The sequence below is a fragment of the Pristiophorus japonicus genome, unplaced genomic scaffold, assembly GCF_044704955.1.
Source record: "Pristiophorus japonicus isolate sPriJap1 unplaced genomic scaffold, sPriJap1.hap1 HAP1_SCAFFOLD_769, whole genome shotgun sequence".
In the NCBI taxonomy this organism is placed as follows: Eukaryota; Metazoa; Chordata; class Chondrichthyes; family Pristiophoridae; genus Pristiophorus; species Pristiophorus japonicus.
This window is the reverse complement of record NW_027254686.1, coordinates 72,541-88,104: the sequence shown is the minus strand read 5'-3', so window position 1 is coordinate 88,104 and position 15,564 is coordinate 72,541. Positions and strand designations below refer to the sequence as shown.

General features: G+C 51.7%; 1 protein-coding gene across 7 annotated transcripts in view; it reads right to left on the bottom strand.

The window, feature by feature from the left end:
• The window catches only part of LOC139256795 (RAC-beta serine/threonine-protein kinase), a 105,153-nt gene extending 96,508 nt beyond the window's left edge, over positions 1 to 8,645 (bottom strand). For 4 of the 7 annotated variants that reach the window (XM_070874298.1, XM_070874299.1, XM_070874303.1 and 1 more), the window contains exons 1-2: positions 8,507 to 8,645; positions 4,838 to 4,985 (exon numbers count right to left, since the gene is read on the bottom strand). The gene's annotated coding sequence lies outside the window, so the exon portion shown is untranslated. The remainder of the gene's footprint in view (positions 1 to 4,837; positions 4,986 to 8,506) is intronic. The other 3 variants (XM_070874302.1, XM_070874304.1, XM_070874306.1) reach the window with 1 other exon arrangement.
• Positions 8,646 to 15,564: the final 6,919 nt, after the last annotated feature.

Below are 15,564 nucleotides of genomic sequence, written 5' to 3'. Positions count from 1 at the left end.
GAAAGCAAGTCGAACTCACCCCGCAACCCCGCCCCCCCACACTCCAACGGCAAATTTAAAGAACTCCCACCGCCCACTTGGATTTGGGCCACCATTTTGAACGTGCAGGGTAGCCAATGCCACAAGCACGAGATTTAAAATGGACGCCAACGTAGCTCGGATGCAAAACGGATAAATGAGCGTCAGATAATCTGCCCCCGACCGTGCAAATCCACAACGGACAGGTAACGTCACCCAAATCGAACTGCCAAAATTCAAACAGGAAGACCGGAGGTTATTTTAAAAAGAAAATTATTTTCTTCAATTGCATACATACTGCCGGCTGGGTCATTATGGAATCAACTCGTTTTACAACAACCTGCATTGACGTAGTGCCCTTAATGTAAAGTAACACGTCCCAAGGCGCTTCACAACAGTGTTATGCGATTAAAAATTTGACACTGAGCCGCACAAGGAGGAATTAGGCCAGATGATCTTGGTCAAAGAGGTAAGCTTTAAGGAGCATCTTCAAGGAGGAAAGAGGTAGAGGCGGAGAAGGTTAGGGAGGAAATTTCAGAGCTTCAGTCCCAGGTAGCTGAAGGCACGGCCATCAATGATGGCACAGAAGGAGGCCACTGTCCACCATGCCTAGGCCAGCTCTCTGAGTGAGCTAGCCACTTAGTCCCATTCCCCTTTAAAGTCTTTCTTTTTCAAAACTTATCCACTTTCTTTTCAAAAGCTATGATGGATGCTGTGTCCCTCACTGTTTCTGCTGGGACTTTCCATCTTACTGCAATTATATCGGGCCCTGGTGAAACCACACCTGGAGTATTGTGCACAGTTTTGGTCTCCTTACCTAAGGAAGGATATACTTGCCGTTGAGGGAGTGCAACAAAGGTTCACCAGACTGATTCCTGGGATGGGGGGATTGTCCTATGAGGAGAGATTGAGTAGACTAGGCCAATATTCTCTGGAGTTTAGAAGAATGCGAGGTGATCTCATTGAAAAATACAAATTTCTTACAGGGCTTGACAGGGTAGATGCAGGGAGGATGTTTCCCCCGGGCTGGGGAGTCTAGAACCAGGGGTCACAGTCTCAGGATAAGGGGCCGGCCATTTAGGACTGAGATGAGGAGAAACTTCTTCACTCAGAAGGTGGTGAATCTTTGGAATTCTCTACCCCAGAGGGCTATGGAAGCTCAACTCATATTCAAGACTCAGATCGATAGATTTTTAGATATTAAGGGAATCGGGAATCCCTCAAAGTGGAGTTGAGGTCAAAGATCAGCCATGATCTTATTGAATGATGGAGCAGTCTCGAGGGGCCGAATGGCTGACTCCTGCTCCTAATTCTCATGTTCTTATGCCCCAACAACCCTCTGTCATTCACAAAAATATTCTCCTAAACACTCCATTCATTCTTTTGGTGAAATGAATGGCCTCTAGTTATCGACTCACTGATCAGTGAAAATAGTTTTCCCGATTAAACTCATCAAAACTCTCATGTTTTGGAACCCCTTGATCAGACCTTGCCTTAACGCTCTCGATTGCAATGGAAAAGCTCCAGTTTCTCTTATCTCTCCTTGTAACTCCCACCCCTGGGTTCATCTCCGTGAATCTCGAACACGCGCTCTCCAAGATCGCAACAGCCTTCCTAAAGCAAGGAATCCAAAACTAGACAATATTCCAAGTGACCTAATCAATGCTTGGTATAGATTTAGCATCACCTCTTTGCACTCTATTTATAAAACCTAGGACCATAACTTAAGAATTAGGAGCAGGAGAAGGCCATTCAGCCCATCGAGCCTGCTCCGCCATTCAATAAGATCATGGCTGATCATCGACCTCAACTTTCCCGCCTGAACCCCATATCCCTCGAGAGTTAAAAAAAATCTATCCATCTGTCTTGAATATACTCAACGACTGAGCCTCCACAGCCCCCTGGGGCAGAGAACTCCAAAGATTCACCACCCTCTGAGTGAAGAAGTTTCTCCTCATCTCTGTCCTAAATGGCCGACCCCTTATCCTGAGAGTGTGACCCCTGGTTCTAGACTCCCCAGCCCGGGGGGAAACATCCTCCCTGCATCTACCCTGTCAAGCCCTGTAAGAATTTTATGTGTTTCAATTAGATCACCTCTCACTCTTCTAAACTCCAGAGAGTATAGGCCCAATCTCCACAATCTCTCGTGGGACAACCCTCTCATTCCAGGATCTCATACGCCTGCCCTTCCACTTTTAAAGATGTTCTTACCTGAATCCCTAAGTCTCTCTGATTCTCTACCGCTAAAGTTTTACTATTTAGTGTGTGTTTCCTCCCATTATGTATCACCTCAAATTTCTGCATATTAAACTTTGACTGACATCCATCTGCCCAATCTACTGACTTCTGTCGGTCCTAAAGTCACTTATAGTCCTGTTCACAGTTAACCACAGTATTAAGGGGAACTGATGAGGTAGATAGAGAGAGAAACTATTCCCGCTGGTTGGCAAGTCTAGGACTAGGGGCAAAGTCTAGAAATTAGAGCCAGACCTTTCAAGAGTGAAATTAGGAAACACTTCTACACACAAAGGGCGGTAGAAGTTTGGAACTCTCTTCCGCAAACTGCAATTAATGCTAGGTCAATTGTTAATTTTAAAGCTGAGATCGATAGCTTTTTAACCAAAGGTATTAAAGGATATGGAGCAATATGGAGTTAGGTCACAGATCAGCCATGATCTCACTGAATGGCAGACAGGCTCGAGAGGATGAATGGCCTCCTCCTGTTCCTATTTGTATAATATCTTTGGTCTCTGCCACTGCCTCAGTCCATTTTCTGCTGAAACCTTCATCCACGCTCGTTACCTCTGGACACGACTATTCGAACCCACTCCTGGCCGGCCTCCAAACCCCCACCTGACATAAACTTAAGTTCATCCAAAACTCGGCTGCCAGTGTCCTAACTCGCACCAAGTCCCGCTCACCCATCACCCCCTGTGCTCGCTGACCGACATTGGCTCCCGGTTAAGCAACGCCTCGATTATAAAATTCTCATCCTTGTTTTCAAATCCCTCCATGGCCTCACCCCCTCCCTATCTCTGCAACCTCCTCCAGCCCCACAACGCCCCCACCCCCCCCCCCCCCCCCCCCCCACCCCCCCCCCCCCCCCCACCCCCCCCCCCCCCCCCCCCCACCCCCCCCCCCCCCCCACCCCCCCCCCCCCCCCCCACCCCCCCCCCCCCCCCGAGATCTCTGCACTCCTCTAATTCTGGCCTCTTGAGCATCCCTGATTTTAATCGCTCCACCATCAGCGGCCATGCCTTCAGCTGCTTGGGCCCTAAGCTCTGGAATTCCCTCCCCAAGTCTCTCCGCCTCTCTCTTCTCCTTTAAGACACTGCTTTAAACCTACCTCTTTGACCAAGGTTTTAGCCACCTATCCTAATGTCGCTCTATGTGGCTCAGTGTTAAATTTTGTCTGAAAACACTCCCGTGAAGCGCCCTAGGACATTTTACGACTAGACGCAGGGGGATGGCCCCTCGTTAATGTTGCAAACCTCCTTACTCAGGCTCAGAAAGGCACCCTACACCATCCTCCTCCCACCAATACAAAGAAAGACTTGCATTTATATAGCGCCTTTCACGACCACCAGACGCCTCAAAATGCTTTACAGCCAATGAAGTACTTTTGGAGTATAGTCACTGTTGTAATGTAGGAAACACGGCAGCTGATTTGCGCACATCATCATAGGCAGTCCCTCGAAATCGAGGAAGACTTGCTTCCACTACAAAAGTGAGTTCTCAGGTGACTATGAGTTGCTCATGAGGGTCTTGACTTCCCAGGTCCCAAACTTCATGTTGAAGGGTGGAAGAGACCTGTGCGTGAGTTCTTTTAACGTGTGGTGGCCGTTGCACACTGGCCACCATACAGGCTTAGCAGAGCAAGGTCTTGGCCTAGTGGCAAGGGGATCCGAGACGACTGGAGACCAGGCTCTGCTGACACCGTTCAAACACAGGCTCAAACACAATCACTGTGATCCTCACCGGCTCAATAGAAATACAGACTTGGATTTATATAGCCCCCTTCACGACCACTGGATGTCTCAAAGTGCTCCACACCCAATGAAGTACCTTTGGAGCGCGGTCACTACAGTATTGTGGGAAACACGGCAGCCAATTTGCGCACAGCAAGCTCCCACAAACAGCAATGTGATAATGACCCAGATCATGTTTTTGTTATGGTGATTGAGGGATATTGGCTTGCTGTGCGCAAATTGGCTGCCGCGTTTCCTACATTACAACAGCGACTACACTTCGAAAAGTACTTCATCTGCTGTACCTTTGGAGGCCATGAAAGGCGCTATATAAATGCAAGTCTTCCTTTCTTTTCTGTTTGGGATAATGACACCTCAACACCTCAGAAATGAAACAGTGCAGTGGACAGTTGGAAGAGAATGCTCTCTACTTTTCCCTCACTGGTCCAGAAGATCCCCGGCAGGACATCTCCACCCCCACTGAGACCTTGCCCCTCCTTCCTCCCTCCCCCCGCAAACCAACAACTGACCCACCGGGAACGCCTCATCCCTTGGGGACTTTGTGCCGTTCTGTGCGTGCAATGAGAGAGATTCGGTCCGCTCCAGCACGAAAAGGCGACTTCATCTGTCTCCTAACTGTTCACTACAGGCACAAACTCTGCATCATCTGTGCAGCTTTGAAAAAGGGTTCGCCAAACAGGGCAGTCGAGGGGGTAATAGGAGAATCTGCCTAACTCTCGTTTTCAGCCAAGTTGCAAATATACTGCCCTCAATACAGTCCTTCTCCCTCACACCGCCTGCGATGCTACCTCAGGCTTTCTTCCAATTCTCAAGACGGTGAAACTCCTTACCTCCCTCAGTCCTGCTTTGCTCCAGCACTCTTCAGGTTTTTCAAATCCCAGCTTAGCGTCACCAAGCTATCAGTTCCTGATTCATCTCGTCTCCTTTACTCCGTGCTGCTATCATGCACCATGGGCTTCTGGCCCGTTATCCAGGTTCCTCAAAACAAAAATAGGAGACTCTCATTACAGCGGCAACTCCGCAGAGCCCCGACCACACTTGGGTCAGCTGATCCCTCATAACCAATGAGGAAAAAGTGATATCACCGGCGCATCGCCAAATTCCGCTCCTGTCCAAGCAGGCTGTGCAGTGATGTTCCGCACAGCAGGACTGTCTCGTTTGTTCAGCACCAGCCAACTCTCCGACAGCATCTCTAACAGGAATCACTTGCGGCCACCTTTAGAAAGTCGAGCAGCGAGTGTCGCTACTGCACTTTGTCGTCCCCATCATCAGTCACACTGGAGTGGAACTGATCAACTTGTATTTATATAGCGCCTATAATGTAGTATTATCCTGCAAATTCCCTGCGAGGACAGGCGCACCAACATTAGCATCCTCGACCAGGCCAACATGCCCAGCATTGAAGCACTGACCACACTCGACCAGCTCCGCTGGGTAGGCCACATTGTCCGCATGCCAGACACGAGACTCCCAAAGCAAGCGCTCTACTCGGAACTCCTTCACGGCAAATGAGCCAAAGGTGGGCAGAGGAAAGATTACACGGACACCCTCAAAGCCTCCCTGATAAAGTGCAACATCCCCACCGACACCTGGGAGTCCCTGGCCAAAGACCGCCCCAAGTGGAAGAAGTGCATCCGGGAGGGCGCTGAGCACCTTGAGTCTCGTCACCAAGAGCGTGCAGAAACCAAGCGCAGGCAGCGGAAGGAGCGTGCGGCAAACCAGTCCCACCCACTCTTTCCCTCAAAGACTATCTGTCCCACATGTGACAGGGTGGTTCTCGTATTGGACTGTTAAGCCACCTAAGGACTCATTTTTAGAGTGGAAGCAAGTCTTCCTCGATTCCGAGGGACTGCCTATGATGATGACGATGATGATGACATAGTAAAACGTCGAACGGCGCTGTTTTATCAACCAAAATTGACACCGAGCCACATAAGGAGAAATTAGGGCAGGTGACCAAAAGCTTGGTCAAAGAGGTAGGTTTTCAGGAGCATCTTAAAAGAGAGCGAGGTAGAGAGGCGGAGAGGTTTAGGCAGGGAGTTTGAGAGCTTGGGGCCCAGGCAACAGAAGGCACGGCCACCAATGGTGGAGCAATTATAATCAGGGATGCTCAGGAGGGCAGAATTAGAGGAGCGCAGACATCTCGGGGGGTTGTGGGGCCGGAGGAGATTACAGAGATAGGGAAGGGCGAGGGCCATGGATTTGAAAACAAGGATGAGAATTTTGAAATCGAGGCATTGCTTAACCGGGAGCCAATGTCAGTCAGCGAGCACAGGGGGTGATGGGTGAGTGGGACTTGGTACGAGTTAGGACACGGACAGCCGAGTTTTAGATCACCTCAAGTTTGCGTCGGGTAGAATGTGGGACCAAGAGTGCGCTGGAATAGTCAAGTCTGGAGGTAACAAAGCCATGGACCCAGCAGCACAAGTGATTATTTAACACCATCAGTTTCAGCTCCATCTGAAGCCAGAACTTTGAGCTCGGGCGGTGGTCGAGGTAATCCAAGCAAACCTCAAAAGAGCTCTTAGTACGAGGTCTCCCATAGCTCTTCAGCACTATAAACCCATAACAATCCTAATCCCCCCTGTTTAGGTTGTTCACTGTTTGAGTGATCCGTGACTCAGTGGGTAGCACACTGAGTCAGACAGTTGTGGGTTCAAGTCCCACACCCGGGACTTGAGCACAAAAATCCAGGCTGACACTCCCAGTGCAGTGCTGAGGGAGTGCCGCACTGTCGGAGGTGCCGTCTTTCGGATGAGATGTTAAGCCTGCCTTCGGTTGATGTTGAGCAGTGGGAGTTATCCCTGGTGTCCTGGCCAAGACTCAATCTCTCAACCAACACCACTAATACAGATTATCTGGTCATCATCACATTGGTGTGTGTGTGTGGGAGCTTGCTGTGCGCAAATTGACTGCCGCGTTTCCTACCTTACAACAGTGACTACACTCCAAAAAAAGTATTTCACTGGTTGCAAAGCACTTTGGGACATCCTACGATCGTGAAAGGCGCTATATAAATGCAAGTCTTTCTTTTTTTTTAAACCTGCCTCACACTCGGACATCATCCCACCACCCACACCTCCAATCTTATTGGAGGAAATATCAATGTAAAAGTGGAACCACTCCCGAGAAAGGTCAACTGCGGATTCACGCGGGCTCCATAGCCAGTCTGAGAGCATTCATCTCATCTCATTCCAATAACTCGAGAGTTTACAAAAGCGCCAGCCCCTTCAGCTCAGCCGAGACGCCCTCACCTCATTCTCTCCCACCCCCGATCTCTCCACCATGCACCCCACACAGCCTTAGGCTGTAACCCTAGCCCACACAGGCAAATCTTATTCCAAATTTCCCAGGCAAGATTATTATTGTGAAATGGGATGACACAATGAGTTTGTGGGGGTAAATCTCCCTTTCTGCCATAAAAAGGGGCAAATCTCCCACCACCCCATAAAATGGGGGGCAAATTTATCTCCCCATAAAAGGGAGGTAAATTCAATATCCCCCGATAAAAAGGGGGCCAAATCTCCCTCCCCCGATAAAAAGGGGGCCAAATCTCCCTTCCGATAAAAAGGGGGCCAAAACTCCCTCCCCCGATAAAAAGGGGGCCAAATCTCCCTCCCCCGATAAAAAGGGGGCCAAATCTCCCTTCCCCGATAAAAAGGGGGCCAAAACTCCCTCCCCCGATAAAAAGGGGGCCAAAACTCCCTCCCCCGATAAAAAGGGGGACAAATCTCCTTCCCCCGATAAAAAGGGGGACAAATCTCCTTCCCCCGATAAAAAAGGGGACAAATCTCCCTCCCCCGATAAAAAGGGGGCCAAATCTCCCTCCCCCGATAAAAAGGGGGCCAAATCTCCCTCCCCCGATAAAGAGGGGGACAAATCTCCTTCCCCCGATAAAGAGGGGGACAAATCTCCCTCCCCCGATAAAAGGGGGGGCAAATCTCCCTCCCCGATAAAAGGGGGGACAAATCTCCCCCCCGATAAAGAGGGGGACAAATCTCCTTCCCCCGATAAAGAGGGGGACAAATCTCCCTCCCCCGATAAAAGGGGGGCAAATCTCCCTCCCCGATAAAAGGGGGGACAAATCTCCCTCCCCGATAAAAGGGGGGACAAATCTCCCTCCCCGATAAAAAGGGGAACAAATCTCCCTCCCCCGATAAAAAGGGGGGACAAATCTCCCTCCCCCGATAAAAAGGGGGGCAAATTTCTCTCTCCATAATAAGGGAGGTAGATCTCTATCCCCTGTAAAAATGGGGGCAAATCCCACTGCCCATAGGAGGGGAAATTTCTCTTCGTCCATAAAAAGGGGGCAAATATTACTCCCCATAAAAAGGGGGCAGACCGCCATTGCCAATAAGGGTGTGTGGGGGAGCTGCCCCACAGTGCGGGGGTGGAATGTGCCGGGGGGCGAGGGGGCGAAGCCTGTGTCCCTGCAGCAGGCCCGGGGGCCGCTCGGATCCCCGGTGGCTGCGCTGGCAGACCCCGCGCGCGGGCCTCACCTGGTGCCGGGCCGTGTGTGGGTGCCGGGTGCCGCGGGCCCCGCTCAGTCCCGGGGGCGGCTTGTCTCTCTCCGCCTCCCGCGGTTGTCTCCGAGCGCTGGGCCCGGCTCCAGGAAGCAGCTCTGCGAACGGCCGGAAGTGATCCGGGCAGCCTCGGCGCGCGGCATGGCGGGTAGAGCCACCCCCCCCGCCCCCCCCGCTCACACCCGCGCGCGAGCCGCCGCCGGCCAGCCAATCAGCGCGCGTGACACCACCGTGAATCCGCGGCGCCCAATCAGCGGAGGCGGTGGGTGGGGGGGGGAAAAACAACCAATCAGCGGGCGGCGGCAAAGCATCCCATCAGCAGGCCGGGGGAAACCAGCAGCCAATCCACGGCGGGGACGCAGCATCCAATCAGCGGCCGGGAGAAAGCAGCCAATAGAAAAACGGGGAAACTCAAGCAACTCAGCAGCAACAGGGAAAGCTGAGGTCTTAAAATGTGGCTAACCAGGCAACCATCCCATAAACCAGGCAACCATCCCATAACCAGGTAACCATCCCATAAACCAGGCAACCATCCCATAAACCAGGCAACCATCCCATAACCAGGCAACCATCCCATAAACCAGGTAACCATCCCATAAACCAGGCAACCATCCCATAACCAGGCAACCATCCCATAAACCAGGTAACCATCCCATAAACCAGGCAACCATCCCATAAACCAGGCTACCATCCCATAACCAGGCAACCATCCCATAAACCAGGCAACCATCCCATAACCAGGCAACCATCCCATAAACCAGGCAACCATCCCATAAACCAGGTAACCATCCCATAAACCAGGCTACCATCCCATAAACCAGGTAACCATCTCATAACCAGGTAACCATCCCATAAACCAGGCAACCATCCCATAACCAGGCAACCATCCCATAAACCAGGCAACCATCCCATAAACCAGGTAACCATCCCATAAACCAGGCAACCATCCCATAAACCAGGCAACCATCCCATAAACCAGGTAACCATCCCATAACCAGGCAACCATCCCATAACCAGGCAACCATCCCGTAACCACGCAACCATCCTATCATCATCGTAGGCAGCCCCTCGAAATCGAGGAAGACTTGCTTCCACTCTTAAAGTGAGTTCTTTGGTGGCTGAACAGTCCGATACGAGAGCCACAGACCCTGTCACAGGTGGGACAGATATTTGTCAGGGGAAGTGGGGTGGCCCTGATTTACCGCACGCTCCTTCCGCTGCCTGCGCCTGATCTCTTCACGCTCGCAGCATTGAGACTCGAGGTGCTCAGCGCCCTCCCGGATGCACTTTCTCCACCTCTGGCGGTCTTCGGCCAGGGTCTCCCAGGCATCAGTGGGGATGTTGCACTTTGCCAGGGAGGCTTTGATGGTGTCCTTGTAACGTTTCCGCTGTCCACGAAGGAGCTCCGCGTAGAGCAATTGTTTAGGGAGTCTCGTGTCTGGCATGCGAACAAAGTGGCCTGCCCACCGAAGCTGATCGAGTGTGGTCAGTGCTTTAATGCTGGGGATGTTGGCCTGGGTGAGGACACTGATGTTGGTGCATCTATCTCCCAGGGGATTTGCAGGAACTTGCGGAGACATCGTTGGTGATATATCTCCAGTGACTTGAGGTGTCTTCTGTACATGGTCCATGCCTCTGATCCATACAGGAGGGTGGGTATTACTACAGCCCTGTAGACCATGAGCTTGGTGGCAGATTTGAGGGCCTGGTCTTCGAACACTCTTTTCCTCAGGCGGCCAAAGGCTGCATTGGCGCACTGGAGGTGATGTTGAATCTCCGCATCAATGTCTGCCTTTGCTGATAGGAGGCTCCCGAGGTATGGGAAATGGTCCACGTTGTCGAGGACCGCGCCATGAATCTTGATGACTGGAGGGCAGTGCTGTGCGGCGGGGACAGGCTGGTGGAGGACCTTTGTCTTTCGGATATTAAGCGTAAGGCCCATGCTTTCATATGCCTCAGTGAATACATCGACTATATCCTGAAGTTCAGTCTCCGAATGTGCGCAGACGCAGGCGTCGTACGTGTACTACAGTTCAACGACAGAGGTTTGGGTGATCTTGGAACTGGCCTGGAGACGGCGCAGGTTGAACAGCTTCCCACTGGTTCTATAGTTTAGTTCCACTCCAGCGGTGAGCTTGTTGACTGTGAGGTGGAGCATGGCAGCGAGGAAGATTGAGAAGAGGGTTGGGGCGATGACGCAGCCCTGTGTGACCCCGGTTCAGACGTGGAATTGGTTTGTAACGGATCAGCTGGTAAGGATCACGGCCTGCATGTCGTCGTGGAGCAGGCGAAGGATGTTGACAAACTTTTGGGGGCACCCAAAATGGAGGAGGACGTTGCCTATAACCAGGCAACCATCCCATAACCAGGCAACCATCCCGTAACCAGGCAACGATCCTATAACCAGGCAACCATCCCATAACCAGGCAACCATCCCATAACCAGGTAACCTCATCAACATCATCATCATAGGCAGTCCCTCGGAATCGAGGAAGATTTGCTTCCACTCTTAACATGAGTCCTTAGATGGCTGAACAGTCCAATACGGGAATTACGGTCTCTGTCACAGGTGGGACAAATAGTCGTTGAGGGAAAGAGTGGGTAGGTTAGGTTTGCTGCACGCTCCTTCCACTGCCTGCGCTTGGTCTCTGCATGCTCTCGAGATGCTCAGCGCCCTCCCAGATGCACTTCCTCCACTTAGGGCAGTCTTTGACCAGGGATTCCCAGGTGTCGGAGGGGATGTTGCACTTTATCAGGGAGCCTTTGAGGGTGTCCTTGTAACGTTTCCTCTGCCCACCTTTGGCTCGTTTGCCATGAAGGAGTTCCGAGTAGAGCGCTTGCTTTGGGAATCACGTGTCTGGCATACGGATAATTGGCCTGCCCAGCGGAGTTGATCAAGTGTGGTCAGTGCTACAATGCTGGGGATGTTGGCCTGGACGAGGACGCTAATGTTGGTGTGTCTGTCCTCCCAAGGGATTTGTAGGATCTTGCGGAGGCATCGTTGGCGGTATTTCTCCAGCGACTTGAAGTGTCTACTGTACATGGTCCATGTCTCTGAGCCAGGAGGGCAGGTATTACTACAGCCCTGTAGACCATGAGCTTGGTAGATTTGAGGGCCTGTCTACGAACAGCCTTTTCCTCAGGCGGCCAAAGGCTGCGCTGGTGCATTGGAGGCGGTGTTGAATCTCCTCATCAATGTCTGCTTTTGTTGATAAAAGGCTCCCGAGGTATAGGAAATGGTCCACGTTGTCCAGGGCCGCGCCGTGGATCTTGATGACTTGGGGGCAGTGCTGTGTGGTGAGGACAGGCTGGTAGAGGATCTTTGTCTTATGGATGTTTAGCGTAAGGCCCATGCTTTCGTATGTCTCAGTAAATACGTTGACTATGTCCTGGAGTGCAGCCTCTGTATGTGCGCAGATGCAGGCGTCGTCCGCGTACTGTAGCTCGACGACAGAGGTTGGGGTGGTCTTGGACCTGGCCTGGAGACGGCGAAGGTTGAACAGCTTCCCACTGGTTCTGTAGTTTAGTTCCACTCCAGCGGGGAGCTTGTCGACTGTGAGGTGGAGCATGGCAGCGAGGAAGATTGAGAAGAGGGTTGGAGCGATGACGGAGCCCTGTTTTACCCCGGTCCGGACGTGGATTGGGTCTGTAATGGATCCGTTGATAAGGATCACGGCCTGCATGTCGTCGTGGAGCAGGCGGAGGATGTCGACGAACTTTTGGGGGCATCTGAAACGGAGGAGGACGTTCCATAGACCCTCGCGGTTGACAATGTCAAAGGCCTGAAGAAGTCCATAAGGGCTGGTGCTGCTCCCGGCATTTTTCCTGCAGCTGTCACGCTGCAAAGATCATGTCCGTTGTGCCCCGCACTGTGACTCCGGGAGGAGCTGCTTGGCCACAGGGAGAAGACGATTGAGGAGGACTTTAACGATAACTATCCCAGTGGCTGATAGCAGGGAGATTCCTCTGTAGTTGCCACAGTCGGACTTGTCCCCTTTTTTAAAGATGGCAACCATCCCATAACCAGGCAACCATCCCACAACCAGGCAAGCATCCCATATCCAGGCAACCATCCCATAAACCAGACAACCATCCTGTAACCAGGCAACCATCCTATAACCAGGCAACCATCCCACAACCAGGCAACCATCCCATATCCAGGCAACCATCCCATAAACCAGACAACCATCCTGTAACCAGGCAACCATCCTATAACCAGGCAACCATCCCATATCCAGGCAACCTCATCATCATCATCATAGGCAGTCCCTCGGAATCGAGGAAGACTTGCTTCCACTCTTAAAATGAGTCCTTAGGTGGCTGAACAGACCAATACGAGAGCCACAGTCCCTGTCACAGGTGGGACAGACAGTGGTTGAGGGAAGGGGAGGGTGGGACTGGTTTGCCGCACGCTCCTTCCGCTGCCTGCGCTTGATTTCTGCATGCTCTCGGCGATGAGACTCGAGGTGCTCAGCGCCCTCCCGGATGCACTTCCTCCACTTAGGGCGGTCTTTGGCCAGGGACTCCCAGGTGTCGGTGGGGATGTTGCATTTTATCAGGGAGGCTTTGAGGGTGTCCCTGTAACATTTCCTCTCCCCATCTCTGGCCCGTTTGCCGTGAAGGAGTTCCGAGTAGAGCGCTTGCTTTAGGAGTCTCGTGTCTGGCATGTGGACAGTGTGGCCTGCCCAGCGGAGCTGGTCGAGTGTGGTCAGTGCTTCGACGCTGGGGAGGTTGGCCTGGTCGAGGACGCTAACGTTGGTGCGTCTGTCCTCCCAGGGGATTTGTAGGATCTTGCTGAGGCATCATTGGTGGTATTTCTCCAGCGACTTGAGGTGTCTACTCTACACGGTCCATGTCTCTGGGCTATACAGGAGGGCGGGTATTACTACAGCCCTGTAGACCATGAGCTTGGTGGCAGATTTGAGGGCCTGGTCTTTAAACACTCTTTTTCTCAGGCGACTGAAGACTGCACTGGTGCACTGGAGGCGGTGTTGAATCTCATCATCAATGTCTGCTTTTGTTGATAAAAGGCTCCTGAGGTATGGGAAATGGTCCACATTGTCTGGGGTGTGCCGTGGATCTTGATGACTGGGGGGGCAGTGCTGTGCGGCGAGGACAGGCTGGTGGAGGACCTTTGTCTTATGGATGTTTAGCATAAGGCCCATGCTTTCATACGTCTCAGGAAATATGTTGACTATGTCCTGGAGTTCAGCCTCTGTATGTACGCAGACACAGGCGTTGTCCGCGTACTGTAGCTTGACGACAGAGGTTGGGGTGGTCTTGGACCTGGCCTGGAGACGGCACAAGTTGAACAGCTTCCCACTGGTTCTGTAGTTTAGTTCCACTCCAGCGGGGAGCTTGTCGACTGTGAGGTGAAGCATGGCAGCGAGGAAGATTGAGAAGAGGGTTGGGGCGATGACGCAGCCCTGTGCGACCCCAGTTCAGACGTGGATTGGGTCTGTAATGGATCCATTGGTAAGAATCACGGCCTGCATGTCGTCGTGGAGCAGGCAGAGGATGTTGACGAACTTTTGGAGACATCCGAAACGGAGGGGGACGGTGTCAAAGGCCTTTGTAAGATCGAAGAAGGCCATGTATAAGGGCTGGTGCTGCTCCCGGCATTTTTCCTGCAGCTGTCGCGCTGCAAAGATCATGTCCGTTGTGCACCGTAGGGGATGAAATCCGCATTGCGACTCTGGGAGGAGCTGCTCGGCCACGGGGAGAAGACGATTGAGGAGGACTTTGGCGATAACTATCCCAGTGGCTGATAGCAGGGAGATTCCTCTGTAGTTGCCACAGTCGGACTTGTTCCCTTTTTTAAAGATGGCAACCATCCCATAACCAGGTAACCATCCCATAACCAGGCAACCATCTCACAACCAGGCAACCATCCCATATCCAGGCAACCATCCCATAAACCAGGCAACCGTCACACAACCAGGCAACCATCCCATATCCAGGCAACCATCCCATAAACCAGGCAACCATCACACAACCAGGCAACCATATCATAACCAGGTAACCATCCCACAACCAGGCAACCATCGCATAAACCAGGCAACCATCCCACAACCAGGCAACCATCGCATAAACCAGGCAACCATCTCACAACCAGGCAACCATCCCATATCCAGGCAACCATCCTGCAACCAGGCAACCATCCCATAACTAGGTAACCATCCCATAACCAGGCAACCCTTCCATAACAAAAGACTAGGAACAGTAGGAGGCCATTCAGCCCCTCGAGCCTGTTCCGCCTTTCAATGCGATCGTGGCTGATCTGTGACCTAACTCCGTATACCCACCTTTGTCTCATATCCTTTAATAGCTTTGGCTAACAAAACGCTATCAATCTCCGATTTAAAATGAACAATTGACCGAGCATCAATTGCCGTTTGTGGAAGAGAGTTCCAAACTTCCACCACCCTTTGTGTGAAGAAGTGTTTCCCAGTTTCACTCCTGAAAGGTCTGGCTCTCATTTTCAGACTCTGCCCCGAGTCCGAGAATCCCCAACCTGCGGGAATAGTCTCTCTCTATCTACCCTATCTGTTCCCCTTAATATCCTGAAAACTTCAATCAGATCACCCCTAAACCATCTAAATTTTGGGAGAATACAACCCGAGTTTATGTAATCTCTCCTCATAACTTAACCTTTGCAGTCCGGGTAACATTCTGGTAAACCCACACTGCACTCCCTCCAAGGTCAATATATCCTCCCTCAGGTGTGGGGCCCAGAACGGCTCACAGTGCTCCAGGTGGGGTCTAACCAGGGCTTTGTACAGCTGCAGCATAACTTCTACCCCCTTGTATTACAGTCCTCCAGATATAAAGGCCAGCATTCTGTGCGTCTTTTGGATTATTTTCAGTACCTGTTCATGACACTTTAATGATCTATGTACCTGGACCCCAAGTCTCTTTGGACATCCGCTGTTTTTAGATTTTTACCATTTAGAAAGTACCCTGTTTTATCCTTTTTAGGTCCAAAGTGGTTGACCTCACATTTGTCTACATTGAAATCCATTTGACACCGTTTT